This window comes from Balaenoptera ricei, chromosome 5 (assembly GCF_028023285.1).
Source record: "Balaenoptera ricei isolate mBalRic1 chromosome 5, mBalRic1.hap2, whole genome shotgun sequence".
NCBI lineage: Eukaryota > Metazoa > Chordata > Mammalia > Artiodactyla > Balaenopteridae > Balaenoptera > Balaenoptera ricei.
Genome location: NC_082643.1, coordinates 141,504,830 through 141,527,140, shown reverse-complemented (window position 1 = coordinate 141,527,140; position 22,311 = coordinate 141,504,830). Strand labels below are relative to the sequence as shown.

The following is a 22,311-nucleotide window of genomic DNA, read 5'->3' as shown; positions in this document are numbered from 1 at the left end:
TGTGATCTGTCCTTCACTGCTGAGCCCAGACCCTGGCCCTTGCCTAGCTCCCTGCCACCCGCGCGGCCTCGGACAGTCATTGCAGGGTGTCTGGTTAGCCTGCCTCCCGGGGTTCTGGGCATGCCTTCACCCAGCGAGGGGGCCACAGCTCCGCGGGGGACCTGCCTCACTGCTCTGCCCTCCCAGCCCCAGTCTGTGGGTAAACTGACGGGGGCCCCACCCGAGGCGCTGTGCTGCTCCCTCACCTTACAGATAGGGAAACTGAGGCTCAGAGAGGCTTTGCTGACCTGCCCAGCCTGATGGTGAGTGCAGAGATGGTTCAATTCCTGTGCCAGGGAAGAGGGCCCTGGACACTTTGGGAAGCTTCTCCAAGCTGAGCACTGAACATGGTTTTACTTTTCCTGCAGTTCATCAGAAGGAGTGCAGTGAGCCTCTGTACCTTCTGTTCATAGAGATTTTTATTGTCAAAAGATGTTTTTAGAACCAGAAGAGACCTCACAAAACAAGCCAGAGTTGCTCCCAGTCCCAACCCCGATTCTGGGTCACATTGCATGGACACGCCCTGCTGGTCCGAGGGGGAGCTTCTGGCACCCCAGGCTGAGCACCAGGGGCCTGGGCCCAAGGGGCTTCTCGTCCAGCTGGGCTGCACTGGGCTGGCCTCTGGAGGGCATGGCATAGAGGACAGCAAGGCCACCCAGGGAATATCAGGCAGAGCTGGCACTTGAACCAAATCTGTGCGTCTCTAGAGGGGCAGTGAGGGGCAGGCCGCAGCCTGTCTCTGGCTGTGACGCAGCAGCGGGGGGCCCCTGGCTGGGCAGCCTGCGTGCACATCGGGCCCCCTGTCTGTGCCCCGGAGACGCTTGCTAGTGGCCATCCCGCGTCAAGCCACCAGCACTCTCTCAGGAGGGAGGGTCGTGGGATGCAAAGCAGACCTGACCCATCTGCCTCCCTCAGACTTCCTTTGCTCCTCAGAAACCTCAGAGGCTGCCTGACAGCTGCCCCTGCGTTGCCCTCCAGCTGCATCCCTGGTCACACTCTGAGCTACTCAGAGCTGAGGCACCTCCTTTTTCCTTTCATTTCCGGTGGAATGAAACATTCAGAAAAGTGAACAACACAAGTGTACAGCGTAACAAATTGCTATGAAGTGAACCAGCCCCCGTGTACCCTGCTGAGCTCAGCACCACCCCCTTCCTCTCTCACAAGTAACCCCTGCCCTCGCTTTGGGGAGGCTCACATTCCTGTTTTGCTGTGAAACCTTCATCCATCACAGTGCTTTCCTGTTTTCGCACTTTATGTGAATGGAATCATACAGGTGCAAGCTTTGGCGTCTGGCTTCTGCTCGTTACGTCTTTGAGATTTGTCCAGGTTGCTGTGCGTAGCTGTAGTTTGTTCAGATTCGTTGCTGAAAACTGTTCCATTGACACTGGTTCACGGATCCATTTTACTGTGGATGGACGTTTAGTTTGTTTGTAGTTTGGGACAATCACAGACAGTGCTACTAGGAACAGTCTTATCTGTGTTTGTGATGCATGTGTGCACAAGTGTCTCTAGGGTATGTACCCAGGAGTCTGACTCCTGAGTTCTAGGGCCTTTCACTGTTTTCCAAGAATTTTGCAGTAAAAGAGACTTCCCTTGGTTCCACATCCTTGCTAACACTTGGTATTGTCAGACTTTTCTTCATCTTTGCCAATCTGGTGGGTGTTTAATTATGGCTTTAATTTGCATTTAGCTAATTACTAATGAGCTTGGGCACATTTTCATGTATTTACTAACCATTTTGATTTTCTCTCCTGTGAAGTGTCTATTCAAATCTTTTGCTTATTTTCCTGTTGTTTTCTTATTAATCGATAAGATTTCTTTATATAGCCTCAATATTGTCAGCAACATGTATCATATATATCTCCTCCACTGAATAATTGTTTTTTGCACATAGCAAGAGATAAGGATTCACTTTCATTTTCCCCCCATAGGGTTACCCCACCTACCCCTGCATCATTTATTTATAACCTGTCCCTTCCCCAACCATCTGCAATGCCACTTGCCATATATCCATATATGTGTAGGTTTGTGGCTGGACTCTTTGTTCTGTTCCATTTGTCTGTCTGTTTCTATGCCAGTACCAAGCTCTCTTACTTACTGTTGCATAATTATGTCTTTTTTTTTCTTTTCAAATTTAGTTTATTGGATGACACCACCCAAATAACACCATGCCAACTATTTTTTAAAATATTTATTTATTTATTTATTTGGTTGTGCCAGGTCTTAGTTGTGGCATGTGGGCTCCTTAGTTGTGGCATGCGAACTCTCACTTGTGGCATGCCTGTGGGATCTAGTTCCCTGACCAGGGATGGAACTTGTGCCCCCTGCAGTGGAATTATGGAGTTCTAACCACTGGACTGCCAGGGAATTCCCTTCAGGTAACTTTTAACTTCATTGAGGTCCTCATTACTTGATATTTATTGTTGTATGTGTCTAGTTTTGTGTGTTTTTTTTTAACTCCTACACAAGACAGTATTTCTTTTTTCTTTTTTTTTCTTGGAAAAGGAAGGTGTACTTTAATAGCATTTAAACTTTTTTATGATGATAAAATATACATAATATAAATTAACCATTTTAACCATTTTAAGCATGCAGTTCTGTGGCATTAAGTACATTCACGTTCTTGTGAACCACTACCACCATCCATCCCCATAACTCTTTTCATCCTGTAAAACTGAAACTCTATCTATTAAATAGTAACTCCCCATTCCCCCTCCTCCAGCCCCTGGCAACCACCATTCCACTTTCCGTCTTATGAATTTGACTATTCTAGTTCCCTCATACAAGTGGAATCATCATTTGTCCTTTTGTGACTGGCTTATTTCATTTAGCATAATGTCTTTAAGATTCATACATGCTGTAGCATGTGTCAGAATTTCCTCTTTTTTAAAATAATTATTTTTTGGCTGCATTGGGTCTTTGTTGCTGCGTGAGAGCTTTCTCTAGTTGGGGCGAGCAGGGGCTACTCTTCGTTGTGGTGCGCGGGCTTCTCGTTGCGGTGGCTTCTCTTGTTGTGGAGCTCGGGCTCTAGGCATGTGGGCTTCAGTAGTTGTGAGACGCGGGCTCAGTAGTTGTGGCTCGCGGGCTCTAGAGCACAGGCTCAGTAGTTGTGGTGCATGGGCTTAGTTGCTCTGCGGCATGTGGGATCTTCCCAGACCAGGGCTCAAACCCGTGTCCCCTGCACTGACAGGCGGATTCTTAACCACTGCGCCACCAGGGAAGCCCCAGAATTTCCTTTTTTTTTTATTTTTAAAGAGCTCCTGACTTATTTATTTATTTTTTGGTTGTGTTGGGTCTTCGTTTCTATGCGAGGGCCTTCTCTAGTTGTGGCAAGCGGGGGCCGCTCTCCATCGCGGTGCACGGGCCTTTCACTGTCGCGGCCTCTCTTGTTGCGGGGCACAGGCTCCAGACGCGCAGGCTCAGTAGTTGTGGCTCGTGGGCCTAGTTGCTCCGCGGCATGTGGGATCCTCCCAGACCAGGGCTCGAACCCGTGTCCCCTGCATCAGCAGGCAGATTCTCAACCACTGCACCACCAGGGAAGCCCTCCTTTTTAAGGAAAGAAATAATATTCCATTGTATGGAGGGACCACATTTTGTTATCCATCCGTCAACGACACTTGAGTTGCTTCCATCTTTTGTTTATTGTTAATAACGCTGCTATGAACATGGATGTACAAATAAATGTTGAGTCTCTTTTCAGTTCTTTTGGGTATATACGAGGAAGTGGAATTGCTACGTCATATGGTAATTCTTTAACTTTTTGAGGAACCACCATACCATTTTCCCCAGTGGCTGCACCATTTTATGTTCCCACCAGCAATGCACAAGGGTTCTAATTTCTCCACATCCTTGTCAACACTTATTTTCTTTTTCTTTTCTTTTTTAAAAATAATAGCAATCCTAATGGATGTTAAGTGGTATCTCATGGTGATTTTGATTTGCAGTTTAATGCTTAGTGACGTTGAGCATCTTTTCATGTGCTTATTGACCATCTGTATATCTTTGGACCAATGTCTATTCAAGTCCTTTGCCCATTTCTTTTCTTTTCTTTTTAATGTTTATTTATTTGGCTGTGCCATATCTTCATTGCAGTGTGCGAGATCTTTAGTTGTGGCATGCAGGATCTTTTAGTTGCAGCACGCTGGCTCTTAGTTGTGGCATGTGGGATCTAGTTCCCTGACCAGGGATTGAATCCTGGCCCCCTGCATTGGGAGCGAGGAGTCTTACCAACTGGACCACTGGGGAACTCCCCTTTGCCCATTTCTTAATTGGGTTGTTTGCTTTTTTTGGTGTTGACTTGTAGACAGTATTTCTTTTTTTGTTGTTTAGATATTTATTTATTTATTTTTGGCTGCCCTGGGTCTTAGTTGCGGTGTGTGGGATCTTCCTTGTGGCGTGCGGGATCTTTAGTTGCAGCATGCAGGATCTAGTTCCCCGACCAAAGGTTGAACCTGTGCCCTCTGCATTGGGAGCGCGGAGTCTTAACAACTGGACCACCGGGGAAGTCCCGACAGTATTTCTTATATATAGTTTTCTTAGATTGGGTTCTTTAGAAGCAAAACCTGAAACAGGGATCTTGTGCAAGTGATTTATTGCTCTTGTGCAAGTAGTCTCAGGATAAGCTGAATGGGGGAATCAGGATAGTGCAAAGGAAAAAACACGGGAAGGAGGTGGTCTCAGCTGGAGACTAGCTTTAGCCTGGTCCTACAGGAAGCTTTGGAATGCGCCTTGTCCTACAGAGTTAGTTTTGCTTTGACGGGACCAGACTTGTGTGCCCCTGGATCAGCGTTATTGGCCAGGGGTTGTCTGGGTAGGGAGATAATCTCCTGGGCAAGGGCAACACTCTGGCAAAAGGGGCTCTGTGGGCAATTAGTAGCTAACACTCACAGCACCTGGAGAGGGGACCACTTTTAGAACCAACCCGGAATGGGGATCTGGGCAGGGCACCAATGGCAATTACCAAGTCCACCCCTTGAAGTGCTCAGATCCACTTGTTTCTCATATTAAGTTCAGTCCATTCAGACATAGACTCTTCAGTATTCTCACTGGTCCCAGTATCTGGGAGAACTTCCGAGAGATGGGTAGAGGGATGAACTATGTGGCCCCCACTGCTGCAGTTGGACTCAAAACCACAAATGATACCCAACACCTCCCTTTTCCACCACCTTTTCTAGATTTCTCTTCTTGACGGCTAGGCTTTTGGCTCTTCGAGTCCCTGGGAGCCTGCGCTTACCAGGCCATGTTGCCATGCTTGCCTGTTTATAAAGTCACTGGGTATGGGAGACCCAAGAGCTACCCTGCCCCTCGGAATGCCTGAGTGCCAGACACACTCCTGCCTGCCCTCTTCATGAGGCTGGCAGCCCTACATACAACAACGAGGGTCAGTTACCCCTGCCAACGTGGCCACTTCTTTCTGTGCCTACTGATCTACTGACATAAGTTGTCCCACGTGACCAGGTGGCAGCCATAGCTTCAGCTTTACTATGTCCCGGGGTAGAAGTGTCCTCTTTGGTAATCCAAACCTCTAGGCTCAGTACTTAATGTTGCAGAGCAGAAAGTGCAAATTCCTCAAGGGGGTGACTGGGTAGTCCACCTGTTAGGGACGGAGCCTCCTAAAGTGGTTACTTCCTTTTTTTTTAAAGATTTTTTTTTTTTTGATGTGGACCATTTTTAAAGTCTTTACTGAATTTGTTACAATATTGCTTCTGTTTTATGTTTTGTTTTTTTTTGGCTGCTAGGCATGTGGGATCTTATCTCCCTGATCAGTGATCGAACCCGCACCCCCTGCACTGGGAGGCAAAGTCTTAACCACTGGCCCGCCAGGGAAGTCCCAAGTGGTCACTTATTGGTACAGAGTATGTACCACTTCCTGGAGGACAGTGCTCCATCCTCCCAGGATGCCATCTCCAGGTTGGAGCCTCATTTGAGCCTTCATGTGCCTAGTCCATCTCTAGTAGATCAGCAACTTCTGGATGGTACAGCTTGTGGTAGAAATGGTGGGTCCCAGGTCATGTGCCCATTGCCATACCTCCTTTGCCATAAAGCAGATCCTTTAGTACGAGGCAGTTATGTGGGATTTCATGTCAGCAAACCAGATACTTTGTGAGCTCTTGATAGTGGTGCTGGCTTAAGTACTGCAGGCAGAAAAAGCAAATCCACACCCAGATACATGGCAATCTATCTTGGTGAGTATGAGTTATTGCTTTTTCTCGGGTAGAAGGGATCCAGTGTAATCAACTTGCCACCAAGTGGCCGGTTGGCTCCTCCAGGGGCCTCAGCCTTGGTTTCTGATGCTGACAGGTTAGACACTGGCAGTGGCAGTAGCTGGATCAGCCTTGGTTATGAGGAGCTTGTGCTGTTGGGCTCATGCATAGCCTCCACCCTGCCACCACGGCTACTTCATTGATGAGACAATTGTGGTGGCAGAGGACAGATCCTAGCTGATCCCCATTGGCTGAGCCATTCCATCTGCTTGGTGTTTAGAGCCTCTGTGGTGGACGCTCACTGGTAGACATTAATATGCAATACAAAGATCTTCATCCTTTGTCCAGTTCTCACAGGTCCATCCCAATGCTTCTTCCCCATACCTCTTGTCCCTGAACTTCCACATTTCTCCTTCCAGGCTCCTGACCAACCAGCTAAGTCATTTCTCACTGCCCATGAGTTCAGGCCATGTCTCCCTCCCACAAAGTGAGTGGTCAAGTTCACTACTGTAAGCTTTGTCTATTGGGATGATTTCCCTTTGCCACCTTCTTTCAGGGTGACCGCTGAATGGGGATACAGTGCAGCATTAGGCCATTTTCAGGCCACACCAACATATTTAGCCAACCTTCCTATGGACCAAGCATATACATTTTCCTCCTCTGTCATTGTGTCACAGGGAATCCCCTGAGGCCACAGGTGAGAGCTGAGGGAGAGGTATCAGAGCTATAGGAGTAGGGGTCTGGACCACTTACCTCTGCACCTACATGAATCCAATCCTGGATCAAATGCTTTCAGATGATGATTTATCTACCTGGCTTTATGTCTTGGTGGTCTGACAGAACAAAGTGATGGGCAGTTCTGGCCTCAGATGTCCCATAGAAACACTGCATTTCTACCGGAGCTCAGTAGCAAGCCAGAAGTTACTTTTTTTTGGCGGGGGGGGGGGGAGGGGGAGGGGGAAGCCATGCTGCAAGTCATGTGGGATCTTATACCCCGACCAGGGATTGAACCCACACCCCCTGCAGTGGAAGCACGGAGTTTTAACCATTGGACCACCAGGGAAGTCCCCAGAAGTTACTTCTTGAGCTGCTTGGATCTGGGTGGGTTTGTAGTTTTCATGAAATTTAAAAAATTCAGCCATTGTATCTTCAAACAGTATTTCTGTCCTCCCAACACTCACCTCTATTTTCAGGGACTCCAATTAACATCTATCCTAGGCCTCTTGAAGTTGTCCTACAGCTCATTGGTGCTCTGTTCATTCTTTTCCAAGCTCTTTTCTCTCTGTTTCATTTAGTTTCTTTTTTCGTCTTCAAGTTCACTAAGGTTTTCTTCTGCTGGGTCTAATCTGTTGTGTTTGTTTTGTTTTGGTTTGGTTTTGGGTTTTTTTTCTGTTTTTTTTTTTTTTTTTTTGGCTGTGTTGGGTCTTAGTTGCAGCACGCAGGACCTTTCCTTGCGGTGCGTGGTTTTCTCTCTGGTTGTGGCGCATGGTCTTCTCTCTGGTTGTGGTGCATGGTCTTCTCTCTAGTTGTGGCGCGCAGGCTTCTCTTTAGTTGTGGCGTGCAGGTTTTCTCTCTCTAGTTGTGGCCTGTGGGCTCCAGGGCACGTGGGCTCTGTAGTTGTGGCGCGTGGGCTCCAGAGTGCATGGGCTCTACAGTTTGCGGCATGCAGGCTCTCTCTCTGAGGCACACGAGTTCAGTAGTTGTGGTGCACAGGCTTAGTTGCCCCGCAGCCATGTGGGATCTTAGTTCCTCGACCAGGGATTGAACCCACACCCCCTGCAATGGAAGCATGGAGTCTGCATTGGAAGGCGGATTCTTTACCACTGTACCACCAGGGAAGTCCCTGGGTCTAACCTGCTGTTGATCTCACCCAGTGTATTCTTCATTTCTGACATTGTGTTTTTCACCTTTATTTGTTTGACTTGGGTCTTTTTTGTATCTTCTATGTCTCTACTTAACATGCTCAGTCGTCTTCTCCCTTTAGCAAGCCCCCACGGACACCTCTTCCGGGCCAGGCCTTGTTGCTGGGTGCAAGGGAAACAGAAGTGATAGATGTAGAATTGTGGAGTCTTGTCAGAAAAGTCTTCTGAGAAAAGCCAGTGTCCAGGAGATCAGAGGTCACTGTCTATTAGCCATAGACAGTATCCCCGACCCTCTGTGGACAAGGCCAAAGGGGACCGTGCTGGGAGGGAAGGCCTGGATTCCACACTACTCTTCCACTGCTCAGCTCTGGGCCTCAACTTTCTATGGGTATAAAGGGAGCTAGCTCATATGTCTCCCGGGTCTTTTGGGGACTCGGATGAGACAAGGAGGGGCAGTTTGGGGGCAGGTGCTCATGTGATCTCTAGTCTTGCCTCCAGGTCACTGGCAGGTGGCCTGGTCTCACCAATGCCCTGGTTCTGCAGAGGTGACTGTGCTCTTTCAAGCAGCATCAGCAGGCCAGGCTCCAGGCATCAGGCAGCGGCCGTGTCAATGGAGCCTTATCGGGATCCACAGGCCCAGCTGTCCTGGCCCTGCCCTGGCTGCCAGCCCAGCCCCAAACTTTGCCCGTGGTCCCGGGCACCCTGGCAAGGGCTTCTGGATGCAGACCAGCACAGGGCTGGGCACAGGGGGCAGGGTCCGTCCGCTGGAGGAGTGGGCGAGGCGGGCAGGGAGAGGCCCCCAGCCTCAGGCTGAGCAGGGCCTGGAAACTACCCTTTGGTAAGCCCTCCTGCGCATCGCACGAATCTGGCCCGCAGGAGACCTCCACGAGCCTGACCAGCAACAATGAATGAGTGACGGAGCGGCTCTGGGTGAGCGGGCGCCGCTGGCACGACGGCCCGGCCTGCTTCAGCGACGAGGCATGTGGGGCTGCGACTGTCCGTCCCCACACTTGGGCCTCTGCTTCGTCCGAAGGGGGAGGGCGCGGCCCCCGAAGTCCGTGACCCCCTAAGTCCGTCCCCGGAAAGGCGGTGGCCAGAGGCGGCAACCCCTCCCGCCCAGAGCCCGCCCCACCTCTCCCGCCCGCTCTCAGCCAATAGCAGCACGCGTTGCTGGGAGGTGCAGCAAGGGCTGGGCCTATGGGGGTGGTGCGTTGTTAGGCTGCGGCGCAGCAGGCCGCACCCAGCTTGGGCTTCTGGGGCTGTGCGGAGGGCTGAGGGGGCGGGAGGCCGGGCGAGAGGCCGGGCGGGCGGGTGGGGGTTGCCGGCCGGGCAAGCGCGGCGGACAGGGGGCGGAGCCGGAGCGGACGGGCGGCGGCCGCGCTCAGACCTGGTAGCCCGCGCGCTGCCCGTGATTCGACCCTGAGGTGAGGCCCGTGCGCAGGACAGCGGCAGGCCCGGGGCTCCAAGCCGGGCGGCGGGGCCCGTGGCGGAGGCGCGGAGGGTGGAGGCGGCCCCGGGGGCCGTCCTGGGCGGGCGGGGGGGGTGTCCCCGCCGTTCGGCCGTCGGCCTTGACTGGCGCAGAGGGGCCGACGCCCTGCAGACCCGTCGTCGCACGGGCTGGTCTGTGGGAACGCCTGGGCAGCTCGTCGGTGGACTGGGTGGTGGGCTTCGGGCGTCCGTGTGGGAAAGGAGGATCTGGGCCGGACGTTGGGTCAGCGCGGTGCTCGCGGCCGCCGGGTCCGTGGCCCGCAGGGCTGAGGGCTCCAGGGTTCGAGCACAGACGTAGACAGACGCGGGCATCCGGATTCTGCCCGTCTGCTCTCGTTTTTTTGAAAAAACGACAGCTTCTGCCCAAACAGAAAAGCCACATCTGCCTACGGATGGTAATAGGGTTGTCCTGCAACTTTATTAGAGAAGGAGCTGTTGGTCATCTCGCCCTCTCCTTCCTTCCTTTCTTTTTCGTTTCTTTTGGTGGGGCGGGGGGGGGGGGGTCAGAGGGTCTCTGCCTTTAGCAATTACTTTTATTTTTGCTCTGGTAATTCATGGCTGAAGATATTTTACAGGTTTTTGTGTTCACTTCATGCAGTCTTACCTTAAAGTAAGTATTATGGTTAACCTGCAACGGCTGGTGGTGTGACCATATGATTTTATGCCTAAATGACATAAAGCAATTTGTCATATCCCCAAGAACCAAAAACATAGCTGAGAGCGGTGTGCAGTGCTGATAAGTTGTTACAGAAAGGTTTTTTTGCGGGTGAAAAATTGGTTACATCTTAACGGGGATAGGAAGTAGTCTGTCTTCTTTGCTGAACACATCAGTAGAAGCCCCCAGTGAAAACGAGTCGGAGTCGGTGAGCTGGGGTTCAGCAGGCACCAAAGAGGGGAGGGCATCCCAGGCAAAGAGGGTGAATTGTACGCGGGTGGGATTGTAATAACTGCAGTCTTTAGTTAATGGGCAAGTGCCAGCCCACGTGTAAATTACTTTTTAAAATCCAGAATCTTAGTATTCTGACTGTGGGTTAAACTAGAATAGTAAAGTTGTTTTTTTTTTTTTTAGCATCTTCATTGGAGTATAATTGCTTTACAGTGGTGTGTTAGTTTCTGCTGTGTAACAAAGTGAATCAGCTATATGTGTACATATATCCCCATAGCTCCTCCCTCTTGCGTCTCCCTCCCACCCTCCCTATCCCACCCCTCTAGGTGGTCACAAAGCTGATCTCCCTGTGCTATGTGGCTACTTCCCACTAGCTATCTTACATTTGTAGTGTATACATGTCCGTGCCACTCTCTTACTTTGTCCCAGCTTACCCTTCCCCCTCCCCGTGTCCTCAAGTCCATTCCCTAGTAGGTCTGCGTCTTTATGCCCGTCTTGCCCCTAGGTTCTTCATGACCGTTCTTTTTTTTAGATTCCATATATATGTGTTAGCATACGGTATTTGTTTTTCTCTTTCTGACTTACTTCACTCTGTATGACAGACTCTAGGTCCATCCACCTCACTACAAATAACTCAATTTCGTTTCTTTTTATGGCTGAGTAATATTCCATAGTAAAGTTGTTTTTTAAGGAAGTGGATGGTTTTGGCAGTCCCAACTGCTTTTCAGAGTTTTGACGTGGGTTACAGCAGGACAAATGGTATGATTTGTTTTACTGCTTGTGTGGTTTTAGTTACAGAGGCTCACTGAATGACAGGAATCTAAATTCTACCCAGTCTCCAAAAGGTGGGATAGTTTCCTTTCTAAAATATAATTTATATAGCTCACCGTTTCTCCTTTAACTCTTTGATGGTATCCGATATTGGTAAGGTTTTGTTTGGTATTCAGTTTTTTGTTATTGATTTTACTATAAAAACTGTTTCTTTAGATTGGTTTTTAGTTTTTAGTTAGTTCTTTCAAGTAGTCCTTGTATTGAATCAGAAAATACTGAAATGCTTTAAAAGATACTTTAAAAAAATTAAAAAAAATTAAATATCCAGCCAGTGTTAAAATTTTATTGATTGTCATAATTTTTTAACAGTTTGACAATAATTATATAAAATACATTTTTATTATGTGAAACTTAGAGTTTAACTGGACTTGTTTATTTATTTATTTTGAATTTTTGAGTTTTATTGTATTTATTTTTTTATACAGCAGGGTCTTACTAGTTATCTATTTTATACATATTAGTGTATACATGTCAATCCCAGTCTCCCAGTTCATCACACCAGCCCCACCACTTCCCCCCCTTGGTGTCCATACGTTTGTTCTCTACTTCTGTGTCTCTATTTCTGCCCTGCAAACCAGTTCATCTGTACTATTTTTCTAGGTTCCACATATATGCGTTAATATACGATATTTGTTTTTCTGTTTCTGACTTACTTCACTCTGTATGACAGTCTCTGGATCCATCCATGTCTCTACAAATGACCCAATTTTGTTCCTTTTTATGGCTGAGTATGTGGACTTGTTTATTTATTTTTACATGTTTAATTCTTCCCACACATGTAGAGAGACTAGTATAGTAAACGTCTCTTTACCCTCATCCAGCTTCAGCAGTTATTAACTCATGGCCAGTTTTGCTTTATCTGTACCCCCAAACTCAGATGTCGTATCATTTTAGCCGTTAAGTATTTCTGTATGTATATCTATATACATCTTTAAAAAAAGATAAATACAGATACCACTATCACAGAATTCCTTATTACCTTCAAATATCCAACTAGTGTTGAAATTTTCTTGATTATAACAGTTTGAATCAGGATCCAAATGCCCAATTCATACATTGTGGCTTATTTTAATCTATAGGCTCCTCCATCTTTTGTTATCTCTTATAATTTATTTGTTGCTGAAATTGGTGGTTTGTCCTGTGGAATTACACACAGTCTGGATTTTATTCTTCTGTAGTTTACACAGAATTTGCTGTAAATGTAATCTAATTTAGTTAGAGCTGAAGGAGTAGTCAGATTCAGGTTTGATTTATTTTTGGCAAGAAGACTTCATAGGTTAGTAGGCAGATAAGGATTAGTAGTCTTTTTTTTTTAATTGAATATAGTTGATTTACAGTGTTTCAGGTGTACATCAAAGTGATTCACATATACTTTTCAGATTCTTTTCCAATATAGGTTATTACAAGATACTGAATATAGATCCCTGTGCTATACAGTAGGCACTTGTTTATCTGCTTTATGCATAGTAGTGTGTATCTGTTAATCCCAAATTCCTAATTTATCTTACCCTGTCCCCCTTTCCCCTTCGGTAACCATAAGTTTGTTTTCTCAGTCTGTGAGTCTATTTCTGTTTTGTAAATAAGTTCATTTGTATCATTTTTTTAGATTTCACTAAAGTGATATCATATGCTATAATATGTGTGATATATCATATCATATGTCTTTCTCTGGCTTATTTCACTTAGTATGATAATCTCTAGGTACATCCATGTTGCTGCAAGTAGTCTTTCTTCTTGTTAGGAGCCCTTGATGCTCAATGTTTAGAGTCATTTTTTCATTAGGCATTAAATTATCTTGAATTATAACTCTTTAAGGAAAGGCAAGATAAATGCTTAATTCTGCTCCATTTTTTATTAGTTTTCAAAATAATGAGTTGGTGTCCTCTAATAATAGTCAATGAATTGTGTATATGTATTTGTGTCCTTGTGAACTCATGGATTTAAATGTATTTGATATGGTTCAATTCATTGTAGATCCTTATTGAGGCTCAACTTGTTCCATCGTTGTCCAATAGGAATCTGTTCAAATCGGCTCCTAAATCCTTTAGACACAACTCTTAATATTAAGTCTTTGATTGCTCTTCTTTCTGGTATGACAAACTGCACCAGACTCACCTTGTACATTTTCTGTCCCAGCCCTGGAATCATCATTTCTCCAAGGGGCCTTGGTTTCTTTTAATGAAGCAATAGTATTTAGTAATCACAATCTGTGCCCTGGAGTTGTTCATTGCTACTAAGTTGATCATTGTTTCTAGGTCTTTTCAGTGCACACATCATGGATTACTGACACTTTTAGTTGTAAAGCAAGAGGACAGAATTCTATTTAACCTTCTTGATCTTGCACCTGTACCTTTTTTTTCTTCTAAGACAAACATCTTGATTCTAATTACTCATTGTTTTATCCCACACTGTACATACTTCAGTATCAGAAGAGTAATACGAACACTACCACCAACTGATACAAAGTATTTAAGAGGTTTTTTTGCATCCTTATTTGGAATATGTAGTCAGATTACTGTGTTTTAAAGTCACTTTGAATAGTTACTCCATGATTTTGCCACCACTGGATGTATAGTGTTCTTTTTTTTTTTTTTTTTTTTAAGAAATTCACGTTCTTTTATTTATTTATTTATTTATTTATTTATGACTGTGTTGAGTCTTCGTTTCTGTGCGAGGGCTTTCTCTAGTTGCGGCAAGTGGGGACCACTCTTCATCGCGGTGCGCGGGCCTCTCACCATCGCGGCCTCTCTTGTTGCGGAGCACAGGCTCCAGACGCGCAGGCTCAGTAGTTGTGGCTCACGGGCCCAGTTGCTCCGCGGCATGTGGGATCTTCCCAGACCAGGGCTCAAACCCGTGTCCCCTGCATTGGCAGGCAGATTCTCAACCACTGCGCCACCAGGGAAGCCCTAGTGTTCGTTTTTTATTTTGCTTTCAGTGTTTAGGAATTGCTTTTATTTTTAATCTTTTTTTCTTTCTTTTAATTGAAGTAACTTGATGTACAATATCATATAAGCTATAGGTAGTGATAAACAATTTTTAAAGGTTATACTCCATTTATAGTTATTATAAAATACCGACTAAGGAATTGCTTTTTGTCTTGTTTTTAGATTCCATGTATAAGTGGGACCATACGGTATTTGTCTTTCTCTGTCTGACTTATTTCATTTATCATAATGTTCTCGAGGTTCATCCATGTTATAGAATGTATCAGGATTTTCTTCCTTTTTAAGGCTGAATAACATTCCATTGTATGTAAATACCACATTTTGTTTATTCATTCATCCCTCAGTAGACAGTTGGGTTGCTTCCACATTTCAGCTATTGTGAATACTGCTGCTGTAAACATGGAGGTACAGATATCTCTTTGAAACCCTACTTTCAGTTCTTTGGGTTATATACCCCAGAGTGGAATTGCTGGATCATATGGTAATTCTGTTTAAAAAATTTGGGAGAACCACTGTACTGTATTCCACAGTGGCTGTACCATTTTACATTCCCACCAGTAGAGCAGAAGGGCTCCAATTTTTTCACATCCTTGCCAACATTTGTTTTCTTTTTATTGATAGTAGCCGTAATAGTCATCCTAATGGGTATGAGGTGGTATCTCGTTGTAGTTTTGATTTGCGTTTCCCTAATCCCACCAGGCTTTTTTTCACTTACCATTTGGCATCCATGCCAGACTATAATATAGACATATTTCTCATTCCTTCTTCCAGTTGCATTGTGCTCCTTTATGTGGTTGTACCATACTTTATTCAAGAAGATATGACTGCTTTTTAATGAACATTCAACACAAATATCTTGTCTGATAATGGCATTTTTTTCTTTTTTATAAATTTATTTATTTATTTTTGGCTGCGTTGGGTCTTTGTTGCTGCACGTGGGCTTTCTCTAGTCGCAGCAGGAGGGGGCTACTCTTCGTTGCAGTGCGCGGACTTCTCATTGCGATGGCTTGTCTTGTGGCGGAGTGCAGGCTCTGGGTGCGTGGGCTTCAGTAGTTGTGGCTTGTGGGCTCAGTAGTTGTGGCTCGCGGGCTCAGTAGTTGCGGCCCACGGGGTTTAGAGCGCAGGTTCAGTAGTTGTGGCGCACGGGCTTAGTTGCTCCGTGGCATGTGGGATCTTCCCAGACGAGGGTTTGAACCTGTGTCCCCTGCATTGGCAGGCGGATTCTTAACCACTGCGCCACCAGGGAAGCCCTAATTTTTTAAGAGCTTAGTTGTGAGAAATAATGTTCATGGCAAATTATTAAAGGCCCATCTGTTCCCTTAAAGCAGGAGCTGACAGACTTTCTGTAAAGGGCCAGATAATAAATATTTTAGGCTTTGAGGGCTGTATGATCTCTGTTGCAACTACTCAGCTCTGCTGTTGTTGCATGAAAGCAGCCATAGATGATATGTAAGTGAATGAGCATGACTGTCCCATAAAACCGTGTTTATGGATGCTGAAATTTGAATTGATTTTCATGTCTATCATATATTTATGTTTCATATAATTTTTTTTAGCCTTTAAAAATCAAAGCTTGTGATGCTTATAAAAACAGGCAGTGGGCTGGATTTGGCTTCAGGCGGGGCATCATTTGCTGATTTCTGCCTGGAGTTTAAATTTTATCATTAGATCAAATTAGACATCTGCCTCCTAGACTTAATTGTTTTGTCTGCCAGTGGACTTTCTTTCGTTGCATCCTGCTTTGGTCTACAGTAAGGAACTATGTAGGAGAAATACTGTCCTGAGATGCCACATGGTATTGGTTGCAGGGCTATCACTGGGGGCTTTGTCCATTATAATAAATGAAATAAGGACTGTTCTTTCTTCAAGAAATCTGCTTTACTCTTCTTTGAGTAGAATTTTCAACTTCATTATTCTAGTTCTATCCCAGAATGAATTTTTATATTTCATGTTTGTCCTTTAGTTTAATATATTTCAGCTATGGTTCCATAGTAAGAGCTACTTGGAGTTAGAAACACCTGGTTACACCTAGTTGTATAACTTTCTTTGCCAAATTAATATTTTTTAATTTAATTTTTATTTTATTTTGGAGTATAGTTGATTTACAATATTGTGTTAGTATCAGGTGTACAGCAAAGTGATTCAGTTATACATATACATACATCCTTTTTTTTCAGATTCTTTTCCCATGTAGGTTATTACAGAATATTGAGTAGAGTTCCTTGTGCCATACAGTAGGTCCTTGTTGATTATTTTATGTATGGTAGTGTGTATATGTTAATTCCAGACTCCTAATTTATCCCTCCCCTGACCTTTCCCTTTTGGTAACCCTAAGTTTGTTTTCGAAGTCTGTGAGACTGTTTCTGTTTTGTAAATAAGTTCATTTGTATCATCTTTTTAGATTCTACATATAAGTGATATCATATATTTGTCTTTGTCTGACTTACTTCACTTAGTATGATAATCTCTAGGTCCATCCATATTGCTGTAAAATTTGCCAAATTAATCTTAAGCTAGCATTAAACCTGGCCCGGAGGAAGAACCCAAGAAATGGCAAAGCCCCTTGCCTACCCTCACCTCCATCACTTCCTCCACCTCTTATCCTTGGGCACATCACTTCTCTTTTTCTGAACTTAAGTTTCCCCATTTATGCAGTGATGATAATATCTTCCTTAACTACTTCAAAGAATTTGTATGATGATTAAATGAAAAAGTACTTTGTAAGCGATAGGTGCTGCTCAAGTGTGTGATTTATTATCACATATTTAGAATATACTTGGGGGCAAAAAGGAGAGAGGAAGCATTGCTAATGGTGCAGTAACTTCTCTTAAATTCACCCCCAACAATTATTTATCTCATGCCTTTTGGGTGTGAAGCATTGTACTGAAAAAGCAGATGCTATACATATTGTAGCTCATCTTGCCAAATGAGATGATACTGTTTGAGAAAATGTAATGCTTGTAATTCAGAGGTGCCGTTGCCACAGAAGCTTACTACACAAAATTATAAATTTGAGCCAAAGGTCTGGAAACTCAAAACCTTGGGGTAAAATCTTTTAGTTTTACTTTAAAGATGTTGCTTCACTGTCTTTTTTTTTTTTTTTTTAATAAATTTATTTATTTTTTGGCTGCGTTGGGGTGTTCGTTGCTGCGCATGGGCTTTCTCTAGTTGCGGCGAGTGGGGGGCTACTCTTCGCTGCAGTGCGTGGGCTTTTCATTGTGTTGGCTTCTCTTGCTGCAGAGCACGGGCTCTAGGCACGTGGGCTTCAGTAGTTGTGGCGCATGAGCTCAGTAGTTGTGGCTCGTGGGCTCTAGAGCACAGGCTCAGTAGTTGTGGCGCACGGGCTTAGTTGCTCTGTGGCATGTAGGATCTTCGCGGACCAGGGCTCGAACCCGTGTCCTCTGCATTGGCAGGTGGATTCTTAACCACTGCACCATCAGGGAAGCCCTTCACTGTCTTCTTGCTTGCATCACCTCCTACAAGCAGTCTGTTGTCATCCTTATCTTGTTCTTCTACATAACATGTCTTTTTCTTTGGCTGCTTTTAAGATTTTCCCTATCACTGGTTTTGAGCAATTTTATAGTATTTTGATGTGCTTTTGTATTCAGTAGTTTTTTCGTGTTTCTTGTGCTTGGGGTTCATTGAGCTGCTTTCTTGGATCTGTGGGTTTATAGTGTTTGTCAAACTTGAGAAAATCTTGGCCATTATTTTTTCACATTTCCTTCTCCATGTTGCCTTTGAGGACTCCAGTCCCATTCATGTTAGACCATTTAAAGTTGCCCCACAGCTCACGGATGCTTTGTTCGTTTATTTGTCTTTCCCCTTTATGTTTTGTTTTGGTTGTTTTTTATTGCTGTGTCTTCATATTCACTGCTCTCTCTTCTACAATGTTTAATCTATCATTAATCTTGTTCAGTGTAATTTTTCATCTTACATGGTGTAGCTTTCATCTTTAGAAGTTCAATTCATATCATATTTATATCTTTCATCTCTCTACTTGAGATTTTGAACATATGTAATACAGTTGTACTAACTGTTTTAATGACCTTGTCCACTAATTTTAACTTCCCTTTCAGTTCTGGGTTGGTTTGATTGATTTATCTCTTCAATATGGGTCATATTTTCCTGCTTCTTTGCTTGTTAGGTAATTTTTTTATTGGATTCCAGACATCATAAATTTTACGTTGTTGGGTTCTGAATTATTATTCCTTCCTATAAACGTTCTTAAGCTTTGTTCTGTTATGTTAGCAGTAGGACTTTAAAATTTTTCCTGCGTTGGAGATGGTGAATGGCAGCATTTTCTTTTTCTTTTTACATAAATTAAATTCCTAGCTTCCTTGAGATCTGAAGTCAGTGAAACAACAACAACAACAGCACTTTTCTTTGAATCATATATATCATTTTGTTTTTTATTTTCCCCCATGCTTTGGCAAGTTATTTTGGCAAGTAGAAGGGATGTCTTTTTTTGAATTTCCTATCGTCTGCGGTTTTAAAAATTGAATCTAAGATTTGGTTAAGTAGCAGACAGATTAAACATGCTAATACTTGCTTAGTTTGTTCAGTGCTTGCTGGCTAACACATGGCTCCTTAAAATATTTAGGTATCTTAACATAGCATAATATTAAACTTTAACAAAACTGTTTAATAGTTAATGCTTGTTCTGACCTTCTACATGCAGGAAACTTGAGTTGGAAGGAATGAAGGGAAGCAAGTTTAACTCAGTTTTGCCCTTTGAGCTTTATTTATTCCAGAAGTACCTTTTTAAACAAGTGTTACGACTAATATATAATACTGTCTTTGATATCTGTTAGCTTCAAAGTGTTGAGCATATTTTGACATGATTTTGTATGAATTGAAGCTACATAGGAAAAGAATAGCATTTTAAAATACAGTAGGACTGGAGTGTGGAGGACACTTTTTTTAAAATTAATTAATTTATCTGTTTTTATTTTTGGCTGTATTGGGTCTTCGTTGCTGCTCATGGGCTTTCTCTAGTTGAGGCAAGCGGGAGCTACTCTTCGTTGTGGTGCGCGGGCTTCTCATTGTCCTGGCTTCTCTCGTTGCAGAGCATGGGCTCTAGAGCACGGGCTCAGTAATTGTGGCGCACGGGCTCAGTAGCTGTGGCACACGGGCTTAGTTGCTCTGCGGAATGTGGGATCTTCCCGGGCCAGGGATTGAACCCGTGTCCCCTGCATTGGCAGGCGGATTCTTAACCACTGCACCACCAGGGAAGCCCACTTAACTTTTTTTTTTTTTTTTTTTTGCCCACTTAACTTTTAACTGAACAGTGTCTTGAGAGCCTAGTCTGCCAGGATAAAATGACAGTAATTTTTAAAATGTTATTTTGCAAGCATATTTTCCATTCTGTAGCTTTCATTAACTTGCAGTCCCATCTCTTCACCTATAGTTATTGAGCACCTACTATATGCTGGGTACTATTCTGGGCACTGAACAGAGCAGGAAATGAGACACATTTTTCCTTTCTTGGGAACTTATATTCTAGAAAGAGAGGTTAGGTAATAAAGAAATACTGTAATGTCAGATAATAACAACTGCTGTGAAGACCATGGAACTGGTTAAGGGAACAGGATAAGGGAATGGAGAATGGTGGCAACAAGGATCTGTTTCAGATTGGGGAGGGAGGTAGGCTTCTCTAAGGAGGTGATGTTTGATCAGAGATCGAATCTGTGTACTTTTGGGGGAAAGCATCTGGGCAGTGGAGACCCGTCTCACTGTATATGGTTTCTTGTTGCCTGTTGGTGGGGGCAGGCCATGTAGGCTAGACATCTGGAAAAGAAAACCCTCGTGGGCTGTGAACTAGATGGGGAAGCAGAGCAGGTGCTGTTTGCCAGTTTCCCTATACTTGTGTAATGCCTGGCACTGGGTAGTGTAGATATGAAATTGATTTTTTTGGTGGAGCCCATCTAATAATGGCAAAATTATTGTTATTAGTAGTAGTGTCATAATTAAATAATCATTAAGTTTAATAATAGCCATAGTTAATTTTTATTGAGTACTCCATGGGAAGTATTGTTGTTGTCCCATTTTGCAGACGAGGGAGCTATGAGACAGGTTAAGTATTATAACTTGCCCAAGAGCACACAGCCAGAGTGGTGGTGTGTACATATACCTCCTTTAAAAAATAAATTGTTACGCATAATGATATTGATTTTGCTCCTCCTTAATACATCTTGGCGAATACTCAGTAGCAGCACACATAAATCTATTTTGTTCTCTTTAATAGTCTCAGGTATTTCGTCTTAACAATACAATTTATTTAATCACTGCTGTATTGATAGGTATTAGCTTCCACATTTTTACTGTTATAAACTTTTTCAGTTAATATTCTTTGTCTTTGGCCACTATGAAGTATATCTGTAGATATAGTCTCAGAGGTGAAATTGCCTGGTTCAAGGATATTTGTACTTTTAGTTTCCATAGCTGTTTCCAAATTACCCTCCTAAGGAATTATGCCAGTTTATATTCCCACCAACTACATGTATTCCCCACATAAGAAAGTGTTGACGTGTAACAAAGAGGTAATCACAGTACCTATCTTACACAGTTATTGTGAGGATTAAATGAATTAAATGCATAAAAGCTACCTAGTAAGTGGCTGCTATACATTACTAATATAATTATTAACCATGTTTCTGAACCTTATTACCAAAAATATTATAAGCCTAGGAACTGTTTCAGGAGGTTGGAAAAGGGGGTTTATACAACTGACCGTATATGCTCCCCAAATACTGTCCCCCTTTCAGAACAGCTTAGCTCTGCGTCGAGGCCTTGGGAGCTGTGGGGGCCTGGGAGCTTCAGGCTGATGTGGGAATCGAGCCCGCAGGCACATGCGGACAGGACCGAGGTGCCCTCAGAGGCAGCGCACAGTGGGTGTTAACTCCATGGGTGCCTCCGCGGCACCCTGCAGTAGCAACCTTCAGTGTTTCCGTGGGGAGCAGGAGGCCGGCGCTGGGAGGCACCTGCAGAATACCCTGTCTCAAACACTTTGTTCTTCCCTTCTCTTCATCTGATAAGGCTTAGTTTAAATTTGCCTTGTGCACTGACTTACGGAGAATGATTCAGGGAGCTCCTCAGCGAAGCAGACAGTTTTTCTCATCCGCATGCTGTTGCTTGAAATGTCTTGTGGAGGAGACAAAGCAGTGTGGTGGTAAGGAATGAGCAGGTCTTCAGCCAGAAGGTGCGAGTTTACTGCAGGTTCACTGAGGGTTACCCAGCAGTGGGTGACAAAGTCACTTAACTGACCCCAACCTCAGTTCTCTCTCACAAAATGAAGCAGTTATAAGATGCAAAGGAGAGAATGTTGTGAAAAACCTTTTGAAAATGCAAATGCTGAAGAACATATATGTTCACACAAAAATTGGTATGTGAATGTCCGTAGCAGTATTACTCTTAATAGCTGAAAAGTGGAAACAAACCCGGTAATAAAGAATGAAATACTGATACATGCTGCAAATGGATAAACTTGGAAAAGGTTTTGCTAAATGAAAGAAGCCAGAGAAAGAGGTGGTAGGGGAGGGGAGGAATAGGAATGGGGACTGACTGCTAATGTGTGTGGGGTTTCTTTTTGGGTGTTGAAAATGTTATAAAATTAGATCGTGATGATGGTTGCACATCTCTCTGAATATACTAAAACCCACTGAACTGTACACTTTGTCGGTGAATTTTATGATGCATATCAATAAAGCTGTAAAAATGCGAATGCTGCATTAGGCATTTTATTCTCACTGAAGTAAGTTAGTTGTCAGTTACTGGTATTAGGGATATAGTGTCTGGATGCAATTTGCCACTCAAACTGTGTAGCCCTGGATCAATCTGGTGAAATTCTCTGAACTCACTTTTTTTCTTCGGTTGAAACAGAAGTAGTAATAGTAACAGTCTTGTCTAACTAGAAGTGTTGTGAGGCCACAATGAGAGAACTTTTGAATGTGTGTGGTACATAGGTATGTTGTCAGTGTGCATTTCCTTTCCTTTCTTCCTTTTCCAGTGTATAGACCAGGGAGAAGCAGATGTTAAGTGGGAAAGGCACAGAAAGGCAA

The 22,311-nt window shown here is 44.1% G+C and overlaps 1 protein-coding gene across 5 annotated transcripts in view; it reads left to right on the top strand.

The window, feature by feature from the left end:
• The first annotated feature begins 9,425 nt into the window (after positions 1–9,425).
• ADD1 (adducin 1) overlaps positions 9,426–22,311 on the top strand; it is a 76,638-nt gene continuing 63,752 nt past the window's right edge. For 4 of the 5 annotated variants that reach the window (XM_059923710.1, XM_059923709.1, XM_059923707.1 and 1 more), the window contains exon 1: positions 9,426–9,528. The gene's annotated coding sequence lies outside the window, so the exon portion shown is untranslated. Of the gene's footprint in view, positions 9,529–10,183; positions 10,203–22,311 lie in introns of those variants that run through there. The other variant, XM_059923708.1, reaches the window with a different exon arrangement.